Source organism: Salmo trutta, chromosome 5 (genome assembly GCF_901001165.1).
Source record: "Salmo trutta chromosome 5, fSalTru1.1, whole genome shotgun sequence".
NCBI classification, from domain to species: Eukaryota; Metazoa; Chordata; class Actinopteri; order Salmoniformes; family Salmonidae; genus Salmo; species Salmo trutta.
The window spans coordinates 51,584,463-51,604,410 of record NC_042961.1 but is presented as its reverse complement, the minus strand read 5'-3'; the positions used below and the strand labels follow the sequence as shown (position 1 = coordinate 51,604,410).

General features: G+C 42.5%; 5 non-coding genes across 5 annotated transcripts; 4 read left to right on the top strand and 1 right to left on the bottom strand.

Annotated features, from left to right (window-relative positions):
* The first annotated feature begins 3,223 nt into the window (after positions 1–3,223).
* trnav-uac (transfer RNA valine (anticodon UAC)) lies at positions 3,224–3,296 on the top strand. The gene has a single exon. It is a non-coding gene; the product is annotated as a tRNA-Val (tRNA).
* An 11,653-nt stretch (positions 3,297–14,949) lies between these two features.
* Positions 14,950–15,022, top strand: trnav-uac (transfer RNA valine (anticodon UAC)). The gene has a single exon. It is a non-coding gene; the product is annotated as a tRNA-Val (tRNA).
* Positions 15,023–17,024: 2,002 nt separating this feature from the next.
* On the top strand, positions 17,025–17,097 carry trnak-cuu (transfer RNA lysine (anticodon CUU)). Its single transcript has one exon. It is a non-coding gene; the product is annotated as a tRNA-Lys (tRNA).
* A 334-nt stretch (positions 17,098–17,431) lies between these two features.
* Positions 17,432–17,504, bottom strand: trnak-cuu (transfer RNA lysine (anticodon CUU)). The gene has a single exon. It is a non-coding gene; the product is annotated as a tRNA-Lys (tRNA).
* Positions 17,505–18,218: 714 nt separating this feature from the next.
* On the top strand, positions 18,219–18,292 carry trnan-guu (transfer RNA asparagine (anticodon GUU)). The gene has a single exon. It is a non-coding gene; the product is annotated as a tRNA-Asn (tRNA).
* The last annotated feature ends 1,656 nt before the right edge of the window (positions 18,293–19,948 follow it).

Here is a 19,948-nt window from a genome sequence, read left to right as displayed (position 1 = left end):
AGCTCCTGCCAATATCCAGCAACTTCGCACAACCATTGAAAAGGAGTCTGACATCATTCCACAGGCCACAATCAACAGCCTGATCAACTCCATGCAAAGGAGATGTGTCACGCTGCATGAGGCAAATGGTGGTCACACCAGATACTGATTGGTTTTCTGATCCACGCCCCTACATTTTTTAAAAGGTATCTGTGAACAACAGATGCATATCTGTATTCCCAGGCGTGAAATCAATAGATTTGTCACGCCCTGACCTGAGAGAGACGTTTTTCTCTGTTTGGTTAGGTCAGGGTGTGACATGGGGTGGGCATTCTATGTTTTCTATTTCTTTGTGTTTAGCCGAGTATGGTTCCTAATCAGAGACAGCTGTCTATCGTTGTCTCTTATTGGGAATCATACTTAGGCAGCCCTTTTTCCCACCTTCTGTTGTGGGATCTTGTTTTTGTACAGCTCAGTAAAGCCTGCAGAACGTGAAGTTTGTTTTCCTTTGTTTGTTGTTTTGATTTAGTGTTCTGAGTTATAATAAACATTAATCATGAGCGCTTACCACGCTGCACCTTGGTCTCCTCCTTACGACGATCGTCACAAGATTAGGGCCTAATAAATCAATTTCAATTCATTCACTGATTTCCTTATATGAACTGTAACTAAGTAAAATTGTTGAAATTGTTGCATGTTGTGTTTTATTTTTGTTCAGTATATTTACAACATAAAACTTGCATAGGTAAATACCTTTTTTTTCTTTCTGATAACCATATGGGTGGTGATGTCACTTCATTACTGTAAGTATTGAACACAGCAATACTTTGTGTTAGGTTAATTTAATGGGTCTAGGCAACGGGTTTCCACAGAAAATGTGAGTTATGGTGTGGTATCAAATCCTAGATTCCATTGCCTGCTTTCTGCCCTTGAGCAATGCACTTTAACCCCCCCAACAACTGCTCCACTGGTACCCAGTGTGGCAGTCCCCTGCTTCAACCTCTCCAGCCTGTGTATTTATGTGTCTTTCAGAGGGGTTGGATTAATGCGGAAGTCAGATTTCAGTTGGCCCTTGTCTGTATTTGACGAATAAAGTAATCTTAATCTTAAAAGATAAATACCATTGTAAACAAGCTGCATTGTTAAGGGGTTCTTCCCTGCCTTTTGACATCCATTTTCCAGCAGAACTGCGATTTTCTCCAGAGGGAACACCTCTATATCCAGGGTCTTTCCTGCACATTTCACATAGACGTTGAACTTGTCCACAAGCTCAATGTTATCATTAACCTTATTGAAAAGGGCATACATAAATATTTAATACAATTATGTGGCATTATTTTATATTTTATAGTATGAATAATACAATAAAATATAAATATTTTCTCCAAACGATTTCAGGGCGCATATGTGGCTATTCTGTGTTGAGCAGTTAACAAGTAAATAGTTTCTCCTATATACTTAATTTAGAGTTATTAATGTAACTTTAGTTGTTTTACAAATGTTGGGCTAGATGTTTAGATTTTTAATACATTGTAAGGCTGCTTGATGCGACTAAAGACAATTTTTAAAAAGTAACTAGAAAGGCATGAGATCTTCTTTGTTATTTGCGCAGGCTGTACACACTCCAATAGTCTCTCATTCACAATTTGACAAGCACTTGATAATGCCTTGAATTCCATGGCGGCATCCCCTTTGTGGCTGTATTGCACCCTAAAAAGATCCTTGCCTTTTGCGGCCCCAGAATGCTGTGTTGTGCCCTTCTTCCTGATTGTGCTGCGCAATCCAAAGCGCCTCTCACTCACATGGCTCTCTGTAACATTATCGGGTCTTTCCACAAGCCACAAGTCAGACACATCAGGGACGCAACTACGCTTGTCCTTATCCAATTCCGAGGTGCATATTGAAGATATTGGAAGAACTCTCCAAAATTACTTTTCATCAGCCAACAAGATGAGTAGGCCTAACGAACAGCAAAAGCACTAGCCTATGTCAATCTACTATCCCCATAGTAGATTGTGAGGTAAGAAATATAATTTGCCCTAGGTCATAGATTTTAGCTGGTTAATTATGAAGTAAGTTTCACAGTTTCGCTGCACAGGTTTTAGTGGACATTGGAAGTCTGGTCTAGGCCTACAGCTAGGGAACCATTGTAGGCCCATAAGCCCAACATTTGACTTTAGCCTAGTTTGCAGTTATAATCTTAATGATTTTTTTGCATTTATTTACCTTCCAGCTTTATACGAGTTAGACTAATGATAATCTTGTAGAATAAGCACCCAACAATTTTCCCAAGTCAGCATATATACCCGTTTTATTTTTAAAAGCAAATTGACATGCATAGAATGGCACAACATATTACATGAAAAGTTATTTGTGTGTTTGTTACAACTCTGTGGTAATGGCGTGTAGTGTGTAATGTTTTTTTTCAGTACCGAGCAATTTTCAGGTCTGCTGAGCGCAAACTTGAATGCTGTGAAAGTTCTGTGCAACTTCCGGCGTGCATTTACTGTGAACACTAAGGCTGTACCTACTTTACGTTGGTTTTAACAGTGGCTATTTGACCTATAATGTAGGCCTACCGGAGTGACCTACCATCAAAAACAATGGAGAAAATACATCCCATAACATTTTAACATGGAAAATAGCTGTTCTATCTTTCAGCCTACCGTAGCAGCCAATGTGTGGTGTTCAATGTAGGCCTACGTTCCATGCAGGGCTTGACATTAACCTGTTTATCCATTTGTCCTTCAGACAAGGAGACGGCTGAAAATGTTGTTTAATGCAAAACCAGTTTACCCCTGGTTGGGACCCACTATTATACATCATTGGTTATGATCAAGTAGACGCTTATATACTGGTTGGTCAGTGATGCCGCAATAAAATAATGATGGGGTCGTGTATCTTATCTCATTTAGTGTTAACATAAGGATAAATATGAATGTTATATATTCTGCTTTCTTCAGCCATGATAGCATATACAGTAACAATAAATAACACGTTGACCTATTCTTCACAGGCACGACGAATGAGGTTGACGGAATTTCCTCTTCGTAGTTTGTAGTGTTTCACTGTTTTGCTCTTATTCAGAATTTCCCCTGCGAACAAGACATCACCAAGTCAACATCAGCATCACACCAAACAACAACAAAATCCATATCACATATAGATAATTGGCGTACTGCTTTGAAGCATAAAGGATGTGTAATATGATTCGATTCTGAGTGTGGTGTCAGTGTATCTATGTGGTTCCATAGTGTAGTGGTTATCACGTCTGCTTTACACGCAGAAGGTCCTGGGTTCGAGCCCCAGTAGAACCATACTTTTGGCGAAAGGCAGCTAGCGGTTATAGAGGTGAGCCAGCAACCGAAAGGGTTGCCAGTTTGTATCTTTGGTCTGACAGGAAATATCTGTCTAACACCATGCCCAATCCGGATGTGCGTGTGCACGAATAGATTTTGTTCTCCCACACTAAACGCGATCACGACACGCAGGTTGAAATATCAAAATGTGTTTAGTTAGGATTAGTGCGGGATTGTTCTATGTTACGTGTGATAGGGGTTGTAATTATTTAACGTAGTTGCTTTTGCTACGTATCGTTTAGGCATTAGGGTTGCCGGGCTGTGCCCCGTCTGTCTTTTAGAGTGGAGCTTCCCTCTCGTCATTTGACTTTTGTGCACCCTGCCTTATATGTGGATTTTGCCCCTTGGCAGTATCAAATTACGTTTGTTCAAACGGACCTCAGTCTCCTGCGCCTGACTCATCCTCCAAGTGTTCTATCTGCCTGTGACAGAATCCCGCACCAAAATATGGAGTCAGCAGGAGCCGAAGCACCTTCAATGGAAGAACAAGTCTCCCAACATGCCAGCCTCCTCCACCGACTGGGCACGGCCATGGACCAGGTGCTGGCCCGTTTGGAGAGCTGGGAGAGAGTCGCTCCCTCACCCCCACCAGTGCCAAGTCATCACCCTGCGCCCCTACCGGCACCCACCGAACCCAGTACAAGCGGGATCCGGATCATGGCTCCCAGGGAGTTTGATGGGACGGCCACCGGGTGCAAGGGGTTTTTGCTGCAGTTGGACCTGTACCTGGCGACCGTCCGGCCCTCTCCCTCCGTTGAAGAGAGGGTGAGCGTCCTCGTCTCGTGCCTCACGGGTAGAGCCCTGGAATGGGCCAACGCCGTCTGGGAGGGCCCAGACTCAGCTAAAGACGACTACCCAGAGTTCACCCGCCGCTTCCGGGCGGTATTCGATCATCCCCCGGAGGGCAAGGCGGCGGGGGAGCGATTATTTCACCTGAGGCAGGAGACGAGGAGCGCTCAGGACTTTGCCCTGGAGGTCCGGACTCTAGCCGCCGGATCAGGGTGGAATGAGTGGGCCCTGATTGACCACTACAGGTGTAGTCCACGTGAGGACGTCCGCCGCGAGCTGGCTTGCCGGGACCATACAACCACCCTGGACCAGTTGATTGATTTGTCCATCAGGCTGGACAACCTGCTGGCTGCCCGGGGACGTTCCAGTCAGGGCCTGTTCGTTCCACCTCCCAGCCCTCCTACTCTAACGCCCATGGAGATAGGAGGGGCTGCTGCTAGGAGGACCGGAGGGGGGCCTCTCCTGCACCCACAGGGGTCGTAGAGGACACACTGCGGACCGGTGCTGGAGAGGTCCTCCCGGGAATTCAGATGGCAGGCAGAGCACCACATCGACCCCCCAGGTGAGTCAGCACCAGCCACACCCAGAGCCCCCTGTCGACCACATGTACTCCTCTGTTTGTTTTCCTGAGTTTTCCCCTCACTCCCAGTATAAGGCACTAGTCAATTCAGGCACAGCTGGGAGCTTTATGGACCGTAGGGTCGCTGATAAGTTAGGGATTCTCCTGGTTAAACTGGACCAACCCTTCCCCGTGCAAGCTCTAGATAGTCGACCACTAGGGTCTGGCCAAGTGAGGGAGGTAACAGTGCCACTGGTCATGGTGACGCGGGGGGGTCATGAGGAACGTATCAGCCTGTTCCTTATTGATTCCCCGGCGTTTCCGGTGGTACTGGGAATTCCCTGGCTAGCCACTCACAACCCGAAAATTTTGTGGAGACAAAGGGCTCTTAAGGGGTGGTCGAGGGAGTGTTCAGGCAGGTGTATAGGAGTTTCCATCGGTGCGACCACGGTGGAAAGTCCAGATCCAGTCTCCACCGTGCACATTCCCTCTGAATATGCCGATTTGGCTATCGCCTTCAGTAAAACGAAGGTGACTCAATTACTCCCTCATCGACGAGGGGATTGTGTGATAAACCTCCAGGCTGACGCGGCCCTTCCTAAAAGCCACGTGTATCCTCTGTCTCAGGAGGAGACAGCGGCTATGGAGACATATGTCGCTGAATCCTTGAGACAGGGATACATTCGGCCGTCCAAGTCACCAGTCTCCTCGAGCTTCTTTTTTGTGAAGAAGAAGGAGGGAGGTTTGCGCCCTTGCATTGATTATAGAGGTCTAAATTCCATCACGGTGGGTTTCAGTTACCCGCTACCTCTCATCGCTACGGCAGTGGAGTCTTTTCACGGGGCGCGCTTCTTCACTAAACTAGATCTCAGGAGCGCGTATAACCTGGTGCGTATCCGAGATGGAGACGAGTGGAAAACAGCATTTAGTACCACATATGGCCATTATGAGTACCTCGTCATGCCGTACGGGTTAAAGAATGCTCCCGCCGTTTTCCAATCCTTTGTAGACGAGGTTCTCAGAGACCTGCTCGGTCAGGGTGTGGTGGTCTACATCGATGACATTCTGATCTACTCCGCCACACGCGCCAAGCATGTGTCTCTGGAGCGCAACGTGCTTGGGCGGCTGCTGGAGCATGACCTGTACGTCAAGGCTGAGAAATGTGAGTTTTCCAAACGATTCGTCTCTTTTCTGCGATATCGTATTTCCACCAACGGGGTGGTGATGGAATGTGATCGCGTTACAGCCGTGCGTAATTGGCCGACTCCAGGAACGGTGAAGGAGGTGCAGCGGTTCTTGGGGTTTGCTAATTACTACCGGAGGTTTATCCGGGGCTTTGGTCAGGTGGCAGCTCCCATTACCTCACTGATGAAGGGGGGCCCGGTGTGGCTGCGGTGGTTGGCCGAGGCGGACAGGGCCTTTAGTCGTCTGAAGGCTCTGTTTACCGACGCGCTGGTGCTGGCGCATCCGGACCCCTCTTTGACATTCATAGTGGAGGTGGACGCGTCCGAGGCTGGAGTAGGAGCGGTGCTGTCACAGCGCTCGGGCGCACCGCCGAAGCTTCGCCCATGTGCTTTTTTTTCTAAGAAGCTGAGTCTGGTGGAGCGCAACTATGATGTGGGGGACCGGGAGCTGTTGGCCGTGGTCAAGGCTCTGAAAGTGTGGAGACATTGGCTTGAGGGGGCACGACACCCTTTCCTCATCTGGACCGATCATCGTAACCTGGAGTACATTCGGGCAGCGAGGAGACTTAATCAACGGCAGGCCAGGTGGGCCATATTCTTTACAAGGTTTTGTTTCACCTTGTCGTACATTCCAGGTTCCCGGAACCTGAAGGCCGACGCACTGTCGCGTCTCCACGACACCGAGGAGCGGACCATCGATCCTACTCCCATTCTCCCTGCGTCCTGTCTGGTTGCACCAGTGGTTTGGGAGGTGGATGCGGACATCGAGCGGGCGGGGCAGTCAGAACCCACTCCACCTCAGTGTCCTGCGAGCCGGAAGTACGTTCCGCTCGAGGTTCGTGATCGTCTGATCCGGTGGTCGCACACTCTACCCTCCTCGGGCCATCCTGAGGTGGAACGGACAGTGCAGGCCTTGAGAGGGAAGTACTGGTGGCCCACTTTGGTTAAGGATGTCAGGCGCTATGTCTCTTCCTGTTCGGTGTGCGCCCAGTGTAAGGGGAGGGGTACTGTCACAACGTCCACAGAAGGTGGCGCCTCTCCTCGGTCGGGCGGTGCTCGGCGGTCGTCGTCACCGGCCTACTAGCTGCCACCGATCTATGTTTCAGTGTCTGTTAGTTATGTCTGTTTTTGGTTGCACCTGTTTCGTGTTTGTCATTAGTGGGGGGGTATTTAGTTTGTCTGTGTTTAGTTAGGATTCGTGCGGGATTGTTCTATGTTACGTGTGGTAGGGGTTGTAATTATTTAACGTAGTTGCTTTTGCTACGTATCGTTTAGGCATTAGGGTTGCCGGGCTGTGCCCCGTCTCTCTTTTAGAGTGGAGCTTCCCTCTCGTCATTTGACTTTTGTGCACCCTGCCTTATATGTGGATTTTTCCCCTTGGCAGTATCAAATTACGTTTGTTCAAACGGACCTCAGTCTCCTGCGCCTGACTCATCCTCCAAGTGCTCTATCTGCCCGTGACATCAAATGGTTGGTATGCAGATGCTGGATGGGTGTTTCACCGGTAAAACTTGAATTATCATTCACGATTGAATGCAATGCTCTTTTTGTCGTAGAGTAAGGTTATACTATGCTATTATACTGAACAAAAATATAAACATGCAACAATTTCCAAGATTTTACTGAGTTACAGGAAATGTAAATAAATACATTAGGCCATAGTCAAATCAAATGTTATTGTTCACATGCGCCAAATACAGCAGGTGTAGACGTTACAGTGAAATGCTTACTTACAAGCCCTTAACCAACAATGCAGTTTTAAGGAAAATAAGTGTTAAGGTATTTACTAAAATAAAAAAATGAAAAATGGATACCTATTAAAAAAAAGGGCCTCAAAATGGGCCTCAGGATCTCGTCACAGTATTTCTGTGCATTCAAATTGCCATCGATAAAATACAATTGCGTCCATACTATAACCCCACCACCACTATGGGGCAATCTGTTCACATTGACATCAGCAAACCCATCGTCCACACGACGCCATACACGTGGTCTGCGGTTGCGAGGCCTGTTGGACGTACTGCCAAATTCTCTAAATCGACGTTGGAGGCCATTTAAGTTAGAGAAATGAAGTCAATTATCTGGCAACAGCTCTGGTGGGCATTCCTGGAGTCAGTCAGCATGCCAATTGTGTGCTCCCTCAAAACTTGAGACATCTGTGACATTGTGTTGTGTGACAAAACTGCACATTTTAGAGTGGCCTTTTATTGTCTCCAGCACAAAGTGCACCTATGTAATGATCATCCTGTTTTCATCAGCTTCTTGATAAGCCACACCTGTCAGGTGGAAGGATTATCTTGGCAAAGGAGAAATGCTCACTTAAAGGGATGTGCACAAAATTTGAGAGAAATAAGCTTTTTGTGCATATGGAACATTTCTGGGATCTTTTATTTCAACTCATGAAACATGGGACCAACACTACATGTTGCGTTTATATTTTTGTTCAGTGTATATTCTGTTATTTAATGTAGAATACTATCATGATGTGATTTTGCAGACATTGATTTAGCTTTGATGAACGTCATTAAACGAGCACCATTGGCCTGACTAGTGTGGTGGATGAATCAGAATTAGTTGGGTAACATAGATAATTAAGATGTTTTATTTGCATAATATGCTTATGTGAGATACTTGTCATATGTGAATGTATTGTTAAACCATGTGAAGGGATGGCGTGATTAATGGGGAACCAATTATTTGTCTCCACAATGTATGTGCGCAAGTCACTCCCCTCAGTGAGCTTGTCCAGGAGTGGAGTCAAGAGGGGGTTTACTCGAGATGGGAGTATCTAGAGTTGTCAATTGATTTATGCTATTGGATGAGCTAATGGTTCTGTTCTATACCGTACCAGTGAAAGACGGTTCCAGTTTGGGGTAGGAGGACCAGATACTGGTCTACACAATGAACACTGTTGATACAGCAGTTGCTGTCTGCTATGTTTTATAAATATCTTTCATGCAAAACTTAACCTTAGTGAACTGTTCCTAAGATCTGTTGTTCGTCATGTACGTTGAGAGGGGTGGGTCTTGGGTATAAAAGATCTTTGTACTTTTGTGTAATCACTTTTCAATGGTTCATTGAAGGTCAAGTGCTTTTGCAAAAGCATCTTAATTATTAAAGATGTAGTTTAAGTATAACTCTGACTTGTGTGTGAAGTTGGTAACTCTCCTCATTTGGTAATGCAGAAATTAGCCACCACATTAGTCTGTTCTCTACGCGTAAAGTGGAGAATATACACATGCACAGAACGTGATCCGTACATGCGCAGAAGCTTCGGGATCTTTATTCCAGCAAAATAAAGATACCGGAAAAGTAAAACAATGTTAATTCATGTTCAAGTAATTTCAATCGTTATAGTTCAGAATACATAATGCGATTTAGTTTCAAGTTCATAAAACACAAAACAGTTAAGTATTTACAACTTAAAAAGATAACCATATGGGTGGTGATGTCACCTCATTACTGTAAGTATTGGACACAGCAATTATTTTGTGTTAGGTTAATTTAATGGGTCTAGGCAACGGGTTTCCACAAAAGAAAATTGAGTTAGTGTGGTATCAAGTCCTAGATACCATTGCCTGCGTTCCACCCTTGAGCATTGCACTTTACCCCCCACAACAACTGCTCCACTGGTACCCAGTGTGGCAGCCCCCTGCTTCAACCTCTCCAGCCTGTGTATTTATGTGTCTTTCAGAGGGGTTGGATTAATGCGGAAGTCAGATTTCAGTTGGCCCTTGTGTGAAATTGACGAATGAAGTCTACCAACTGGTCCCGTGTGGCTCAGTTGGTAGAGCATGTTGTTTGCAACGCCAGGGTTGTGGGTTTGATTCCCACGGGGGACCAGTACAGAGAAAAAATGTATGAAATGTATTCACTCACTACTGTAAGTCGCTGTGGATAAGAGCGCCTGGTAAAAGATAAATACCATTGTAAACAAGCTGCATTGTTGAGGGGTTCTTCCCTGCCTTTTGACATCCATTTTCCAGCAGAACTGCGATTTTCTCCAGAGGGAACACCTCTATATCCAGGGTCTTTCCTGCACATTTCACATAGACGTTGAACTTGTCCACATCCTCAATGTTATCATCAGCCTAAATGAAAAGGGCATACGTAAATATTTAATAACCAGAAAAAAATTGTCGGACTGAATCATTTTTAAAAGGTAAAAGGTTAATATTATTTGGGGATAGCCACCCACTATTTAGTAATATAAAAATATTTTTTGTACAAATATTTATCCAACCAGCTGCTTTGATCAGGGGGGAAAACCCCACTCCCATCAATACCATTTCCATGAGTTGGTCTTTGTTTCAGTCAAGTAAAAGTTAGAGGTACTTACACCAAAGGCACTTGGGGATCCCGCCAGGATATTCCCTGTGTTAGTCTTATCACCTCGTTGCCCTGGTGACCTGGGTGGACAGAAACCAATGTTCACTTGTCAAAGTGAAAGTGAAAGAGAGTCTATAAGGCTTAAACTAGAGTATTTCAGTCACATGCAGGTCAAATCTAATTTTATTGGTCACATACACATGGTTAGCAGATGTTAATGCAAGTGTAGCGTAATGCTTGTGCTTCTTGTTCCGACTATGCAGTAATATCTGACAAGTAATCTAACAAATTCAAAACAACTACTTAATACACACAAATGTAAAGGGATGAATAAGAATATATATATATATATATATATCCATATATATATATATATATATATATGGATGAGCGATGGTGTGCGGCATAGGCAAGATGCAGTAGATGGTATAGAATACAGTATATACATATGAGATGAGTAATGTAGGATATGTAAACATTATTAAAGTGGCGTTATTTAAAGTGACAACCGTAAATTCCGGACTTATAAGCCGCAACTTTTTTCCCACGCTTTGAACCTCGCGGCTTAAACAATAATGCGGCTAATATGGATTTTTCACTCTTTCAATTTTTATTTTTTTTTAAAAACACTTTCTGTGACGTGCTCAGTTTTTTGGCAGCATGAAGCTTTCATTAGACCAATGAAATTGCCGAACGTGTTAAGGTCAAACAAGTTTTTTGTTTACTGTTTAGAATAAATCGAGCGCTCTCAAACTTCCCATCATTCTGATTACGGTAGTCATTTTGTCACCCTCATCATGGCAAAGACACGGAGAAATGCATATGATGCAGCTTTCAAGTTGAAGGCGATTGATCTGGCTGTTGGAAAAGGAAATAGAGCTGCTGCACGGGAGCTTGGTCTTAATGAGTCGATGATAAGACGTTGGAAACAGCAGCGTGAGGAATTGACTCAGTGCAAAAAGACAACTAAAGCTTACTGCTAATTTTTTATTTTTTGTTACAAGCCGTGTTTCGTTAAAGCCTGTGTAAAGTTAATTTGTTTCCATGTACCGGTAGGCACCTGCGGCTTATAGACATGTGCGGCTTATTTATGTTCAAAATAAAAAAAAATCAGTGGGTGCGGCTTATATTCAGGTGCGCTTAATAGTCCGGAAATTACGGTTGTGATACCTTTATTAAATCCATTTATTTTAGTGGCCAGACATTGAGTGTATGTTGGCAGCAGCCTGTCCATGTTAGTGATTGCTGTTTAACAGTCTGATGGCCTTGAGATAGAAGCTGTTTTTCAGTCTCGGATATTAATGATTACCCTCACCTGTTTGTAACCTGTGTTGTAGACTTTGTGTTTTCATTGGATTGTCCCGCCTCTCTGTCTGAACTCTCGGATTGAGGTTCAACATCGAAATCACCTGTCTTTGCCTTATCACATTGTTGCCCTGGTGACCTGGGTGGAGATAAGGGAAGTTTAATTTTTGTGACAATCAAAGCTAGACAGACAGAGAAGGACGCTTATACTTTGGGGTTTAGGCTGGGTAACAGTATGTACTGTAGAGTCATTTGATTGACTAGAAAGAGAGTGAGGGAGAGTAGGCTCACCTGTCCGTAACCAATGTGTCCTGAGTGGTCTCACTTTGAGGGACAACTGTGGTTTCCTCTGAATACTGTGACAAAACAGACAATAGTTACTTCACTAATTGGTGACAAGTTAGTCATATTTCCTCATGTATCTCTTTATGAAAAGCAACAAATCATTAATTTCAATGTAAATCTTTATGCATTTCCAGATTCAATTCTACAGCCTAGTTGCCTCCAGAAATGATCTAAGAGCAGAATAAACAAGGTAAGAATAGTGAAATGTAAGTTACTTACCTCTGGGTAGAAATAACTGTAGATTGCTCCCATCTTGTAAATGTAAGTTTGTCTGTCTATAGCTTCTTCTGAGTTGAGTGTCGTGTGCTGCCTCTACCTATTAAATAGTTGAGCCCTTCCCCCTTTTCAGTTGACAGTATAGTTTACTTTCACTTTGTATCTGGAGATTAAACAAGTGAACTCAGTCGGGGTCTCAACTAGGGCTGTGGCGGTCACAAATTCATCATCCGGTGATTGTCAAGCAAATGACTTTCAGTTTCACAGTAATTGACCGTTAATTAACAAACACATTTAGCATCTCCTGGCTCCCACACATAGCCAACAAGCCATTTTAAAAAGTCGAATAAATAAATCCATGTAATATATCCTACACCTTAACAATAAATCCATTATTTATTTTAGACGGGTCTAAAGAAGCATGAAGTAAAGAAAATGTACCCTTTCAGAAGAAAAGGATAGCATGCTTTTAGGATAGCATACTTTTAATTGTCCTGATGTGACTATACCAGTGGCTTTGGGCCACACTAGTTCATTTAGCTGACAACATTTTCTTATAATTCTGTGGCATTATTTTATATTTTATAGTATGAAGAATACATTAGAACAAAGCTGAATAAAATGTAAATATTTTCTCCAAACGATTTGAGTGCGCACATGTGGCTTTTCTGTGTTGAGCAGTTAACAAATAAATAGTTACTCCTATATACTTAATTTAGAGTTATTAATGTAACTAGTTGTTTTGCAAATGTTCGGCTAGATGTTAGAGTTTTAATACATTGTAAGGCAGCTTAATGTGACGAATGATAATTTGAAAAAAGTAACTAGAAAGGCATGAGATCTTCTTTGTTATTTGCGCAGGCTGTACACACTCCAATAGTCTCTCATTCACAATTTGACAAGCATTTGATAATGCCTTGAATTCCATGGCGGCATCCCCTTTGTGGCTGTATTGCACCCTAAAAAGATCCTTGCCTTTTGCGGCCCCAGAATGCTGTGTTGTGCCCTTCTTCCTGATTGTGCTGCGCAATCCAAAGCGCCTCTCACTCACATGGCTCTCTGTAACATGATCGGGTCTTTCCACGGGCTACAAATCAGACACATCAGGGACGCATCTACGCTTGTCCTTATCCAATTCCGAGGTGCATATTGAAGATATTGGAAGAACTGTCCACAATTACTTTTCGTCAGCCAACAAGATGAGTAGGCCTAACGAACAGCAAAAGCACTACAATATGTCAATCTACTATCCCCCATAGTACAAATGTCGATCTATTCTGTGCGAGAAATAAATATTCCAAACATAGTCTGGGACAGTTGTGGGATGTGATTAATACAACCACTAGCATCAGAACGTTTAGCTTAAAATGTTGATAAACTATTAGGCTATTTCTTCACATAAATGCAGCACTGCGCACATGGTAGTAGGCTATAAGCTTGAATGTTCCCTTAGTGGAAAACACCATTATCAAAAGTGACCGCAAATGCAATTATGCATGTAATGCGCTTATTATAAAGGGGCATTTTATGGTGAAAAGTATCTTCCCCAAACTTGAAACTCACGCTCTGCGTATGTATGCCAGTTAGGCTCTACACCCCTTGTAAAGCGGATTCATGTGCTTAATTTTAAGAATTATTTGGCCACTGTAGTTGTGATACAAACCTTATAAAACATATAGGCATATGGGCTGGGCTACATAAGGTGTGAGACTATGACAACGAAAAAGTTTTTGGGGAAAATAAGCATTGTTTCTTATGCTGGGTATCATTAACAAGTGATAATATATAATTCACAAGTAATAGGCTAATATTGTTACCCATCAAACTATTCTTGATTTAATCTTGTCTTTACATTTACTAAATATATGTATGACATTCTATTTTATTTAGAATGGACCCTGATCATGCACCTGTATTGAAACGGTCAGCGGAAAAAAATACATGTAATCTATGCACATAAATAGGGAATTGTATAAAATAACTAAATAGCAGACTCATTTTGAAATTGAAACAATAAAACAATTGTATAGCCTAATTGCATTCATGTTTTAATGTGCTTCTGGTCATAGAGAATCACGTTTTTAAGTTTATGACTCACTAGAAATTGCCTAGGCAGCACGCCTTTTTTTCGCTCACCATTTCGGGTCTCGGTAAGCGTGCCATATTCACCATGTGGATGTTCATACAACGTTTGGAATTTATGAGGTAAGAAATATAATTTGCCCTAGATCATAGATTTTAGCTGGTTAATTATGAAGTAAGTTTCACAGTTTCGCTGCACAGGTTTTAGTGGACATTGGAAGTCTGGTCTAGGCTGTTAGATTCGGGGTAAACTTTGAACGTTGAGATATTAAAGACATGATAGATCAGACACACACAAGTTGGTGGTTGAAGATATCCCTCTAGAGGTGTGGGGGCTGTGCTTTGGCAAAGTGGGTGGGGTTATATCCTGCCTGTTTGGCCCTGTCCGGGGGTATCTCGGATGGGGCCACAGTGTCTCCTGACCCCTCCTGTCTCAGCCTCCAGTATTTATGCTGCAGTAGTTTGTGTCGGGGGGGCTAGGGTCAGTCTGTTATATCTGGAGTATTTCTCCTGTCTTATCCAGTGTCCTGTGTGAATTTAAGTATGCTCTCTCTAATTCTCTCTCTCTTTCTTTCTTTCTTTCTTTCTTTCTTTCTTTCTTTCTTTCTTTCTTTCTTTCTTTCTTTCTTTCTTTCTTTCTTTCTTTCTTTCTTTCTTTCTTTCTCGGAGGACCTGAGCCCTAGGACCATGCCTCAGGACTACCTGACATGATGACTCCTTGCTGTCCCCAGTCCCAGTGCTTTGAAGCATAAAGGATGTGTATTATGATTCCGTTCTGAGTGTGGTGTCAGCATATCTATGTGGTTCCATAGTGTAGTGGTTATCACGTCTGCTTTACACGCAGAAGGTCCTGGGTTCGAGCCCCAGTAGAACCATGCTTTTGGCGGCAGGCAGCTAGCGGTTAGAGAGGTGAGCCAGCAACCGGAGCGTTGCCAGTTTGTATCTTTGGTCTGACAGGAAATATCTGTCCAACACCATGCCCAAACCGGACAAACGTGTACGCGAATAGATTTTGTCCCCCCACACCAAACACGATCCTTACACACAGTTTGAAATATCAAAACAAACTGAACCAATTATATTAATTTGGGGACCGGTTGAAAAGCATTAAACATGTATGGCAATTTAGCTAGCTAGTTTGCAGTTGCTAGCTTATTTTCCCTATTTAGCTAGGCTGCTTGTTGTTGCTAGCTAATTTGTCCTGGGATATAAACTTTTAGTTGTTATTTTTACCTGAAATGCACAAGGTCCTCTACTCCGACAATTAATCCACACAAAACGGTCAACCGAATCTATTCTAGTCATCTCTCCTCCTTCCAGGCTTTTTCTTCTTTAGACTTTATATGGTGATTGGCATCTAACTTTCATAATAAGGTGTATTACCACAACAAACCGACCTCAATTCATCTTTCAATCACCCACGTGTGTATAACCAATGAGGAGCTGGCACGTGGGTATATGCTTCTAAAAGCCAATGAGAAGATGGGAGAGGCAGGACTTGCAGCGCATTCTGCACCACACATAGAAGCAACTTCTATTTTAGCGCTTGGCAACGCAGACGCTCATTGGCGTGCGCAGTGTGGGTGCAATGATTGAATAACATGTATGTGTACATGTATTTTGCGACGCGAGCGTTGTGGTCAGCATGTAGGTGAGCTGGCAACACTTTTTTTGTAAAAAATCTGTCTGCAAGATCAGATAATGATAGTATTCTATGTAACATAAGTGAATATAATGGCATAGTATAACGTTACTGTAAGACAAAAAACACCGCATTTTTCTCTTGTGTGGTCATAACTCAACAGTGTGCACTGCTGGGAAAATACACAAGAGGCCATGCTGCAGTTTAACACCATTTGCTAAAAAAAATGTAAACAACACTGTAGACAACTTCTAAACAACACTGTAGACAACTTCTAAACAACACTGTAGTCTACTTCTCAACAACACTGTAGGCTAATTCTCAACAACACTGTAGTCTACTTCTCAACAACACAGTAGGCTACTTCTCAACAACACTGTAGTCTACTTCTCAACAACACTGTAGTCTACTTCTCAACAACACTGTAGGCTACTTCTAAACAACACTGTAGGCTACTTCTCAACAACACTGTAGGCTACTTCTCAACAACACTGTAGTCTACTTCTCAACAACACTGTAGTCTACTTCTCAACTACACTGTAGGCGACTTCTAAACAACAAGCAATGCTCACAGAAAAACAAAACAAGGTAAGTCAAACCAAATTTTGCTAGGTTTAGTCTCACAGGCCATCCTGTCAAACTCATCATGTTTTACGCTGAGTGGTTATGGAAATGAAGAAAGCTGGAAAGATTTTTCAAATAGATTGAGGAACTATTGTAATTATCAATGGATGGACTTTGTTGACTTGCGGTTTAAGGTGGAGAAAACAATACTTTGAGATGCTCCACAGATTAGTGGTGGTTTGTAGGCACATTGATATGCCTACATTTGCACGCAGGCCAGGTAGCCTATAGGCCTACGTCTATACTTGCGCGTCCTTATTCAACATTGACAGGAGCGCTCCAAACAAATGACAATGGCAAAAATTACAAAACTCGTAAATGGAATGAAATAAACCAAAACTTGTTTCTCACAAGTGTAGCATAGGTTGTGCACTCTGCAAGCAATGTTTCCACTCCGACAATGACAACGGAAATACTGGAATAATAATATTGAATGCATTAAAATAATTTTGCCGTGGGCCTGAGAGAAAATTGTACACATTTTGCCATTGTTTATGCCTTGTTCTTATGCTATGCTGAGTGACTGAAGCATTATTATAACAATAACATTTTGGAAATTTTAGATGTTCTTCTTGGCATCTTATAAGGCTCTTTCTTTCTCTTTAGGAGTTGCCCGGCTAGCTCAGTCGGTAGAGCATGAGACTCTTAATCTCAGGGTCGTGGGTTCGAGCCCCACGTTGGGCGCACTTTCTTTTCGGCGCTTCTAACCTCGCTGTGCTCACAGACGTAAAAACAAATTGTAGCACAGGGTTCAGTATTTTTTTTAAAATGTTTATAATTGAATTATTTATTTCAAAATTATCTTGGAACTTTTGAAGTCGGAGTAAGGCTAAATATGATTAAAGAAATACTATTCAAATATAATTATTATTGATTTTGTAATAGTATTATATGTATAATTGTATTTTTTTACCTTGATTATTTAGTGAACAAATTAATAGGTATTCAATTCCATGGCTGCAAAATGTTGAGATTATTGCTTGGGAGGTTGCGAAACCGCTTTCTAATCAAAATGATGCGCCCAACGTGGGGCTCGAACCCACGACCCTGAGATTAAGAGTCTCATGCTCTACCGACTGAGCTAGCAGGGCACTGTAAACTCATTTTAAGCCCCTCCCTTTGTAAGCCTGCTACATCCCCAACACCCTCACTTCCTCGTGAAGCGTGAGCGCTTTCTCAGAGACAAAATACTTTATTTTAGCTACTGCAATCAACTCTGTCTCTGGCGCAATCGGCTAGCCAATTTAACTGTTAGGTTGGTGTTTCGAGGCCACCCAGGGACGCGACCTCTCCATTTTTGCAGTAAGTATTTATAAAACAGTTGTTTTGAAGTCAGGAAATGATCCTCAGAAATACTCATTAAAATAACAATGAATCTGTGCTGAGATTGTGGCAATATTCCTCTCTGTTGTAGGATTAATTGTGAATTCATTGCAAAAAATCACACATTTTTAACGGTATTCGATGTTTGAAGGTCTATATAGCGTTTTCAAAACGGGTTAGATTGTTCAATTCCCCGACGGGGAGGTGAACGTTTTATTGTCATTTTACTTCAACGGGAGACGGGTTGGGAGGGACATGAACAATATTTAGAAAACGTCTGTCTATGAGATAAACCACGTAGTATATACGTCTGTTCAGATCTGGATGTTATCCCTCTGTTTTGCCACACAATTCTGACTGAAAGCTGAATATGTCTCTGTCTGGATAAGATAATAGCATTTTTGCAACCACGTAATGGCGGAGTGATTTCCATGAAATGAACGTGGTCCTTGTTCCACGTGGGTCCAACTCCTAACAGTTTAGTCTCTGTGGCGCAATTGGTTAGCGCGTTAGACTGTTAATCTAAAGGTTGGTGGTTCAAGCCCACCCAGGGACGAGGGTTTTCTAATTGTTGAGCTCTGTGATGTAAGAACACTTTCCTGGAGTGTAAATTTGATGACGTGTATTCTGTTTTTAGACGTGATTGGTGAGTTGTTGAATGTAAAAGAGGAGGAGTATGATATTTTACATCCTAGTAAAATGGGTGTCAGTGGCCTGTGATCATCAGTTGCTGAATAGCTTCACCATGTATCTAAACTCCATATAGAATGAGATCGCAGACAGCCAGGGGTCAAAGGTCAGCTTTCTACCAACTCCATGTCTGTGGCTCAATTGCTTTGAGCCTTAGACTGTTAATCTAAAGATTTGATTTATGTGTTTGAACATACAACATGAGAACAGTCGCATTGAAACCACTGGTAAAATGGGAGGCGGTGGCCTGATTGCATATATAGCTACAGAGGGTAGTGCGTACGGCCCAGTACATCACTGGGGCACAGCTGCCTGCCATCCAGGACCTCTACACCAGGTGGTGTCAGAGGAAGGCCCTAAAAATTGTCAAAGAGTCCAGCCACCCCAGTCATAGACTGTTCTCTCTACTACCGCATGGCAAGCGGTACCGGAGTGCCAAGTCTAGGACAAAAAGGCTTCTACACAGTTTGTACCCGCAAGCCATAAGACTCCTGAACAGGTAATCAAATGGCTACCCAAACTATTTGCATTGTGTCCCGCCAACCCCTCTTTTACGCTTCTGCTACTCTCTGTTCATCATATAAACATAGTCACTTTAACCATATCTACATGTACATACTACTTCAACCAGCCTGACTAACCGGTGTCTGTATGTAGCCTCGCTACTGTATATAGCCTGTCTTTTTACTGTTGTTTTATTTCTTTACTTACCTATTGTTCACCTAATACCTTTTTTGCACTATTGGTTAAGAGCCTGTAAGTAAGCAGTTCACTGTAAGGTCTACAACTGTTGTATTCGGCGCACGTGACAAATAAACTTGGATTTGATTTGAAAGCAAAGGCCTGTGGTTTTATTACTGTATATCTCCACCGTTTTGTTTGGAAAATATAAATCTGGCTCAAAGGACCATATTATTGTATATAGATAAGCATCCTTCTCGAAGGACCATATATATCATCAATATATTTTCACAGTGGTGGAAAAAGTACCCAATTGTCATACTTGAGTAAAAGTATAGATACCAGTGGTGGAAAAAGTACCCAATTTTCATACTTGAGTAAAAGTAAAGATGCTTTAAAAGAAAATGACTCAAGTAAAAGTGAAGTAACCCAGTAAAATACTACTGGAGTAAAAGTCTAAACGTTTTTGGTTTTAAATGTACTTGAGTATCAAAAGTAAAAGTGTAAATCATTTAAAATGTCTTATATTAAGCAAACCAGACAACACGATTATCTTATTTTTTAATTTACAGATAGCCATGGGCACGGTTCAACACTCAGCCACAATTTACAAACAAATCATTTGTGTTTAGTGAGTCTGCCAGATAAGAGGCAGTAGGGATGACCCGGGATGTTCTCTTGATAAGTGCGTGAATTGCACGATTTTCCTGTCCTGCTAAGCATTCAAAATGTAACGACTTCTTATGGGTGTCAGGGAAAATGTATGGAGTAAAAAGTACATTATTCTCTTTAGAAATGTAGTGAAGTAAAAGTAGTCCAAAATATGATTAGTTAAATCAAA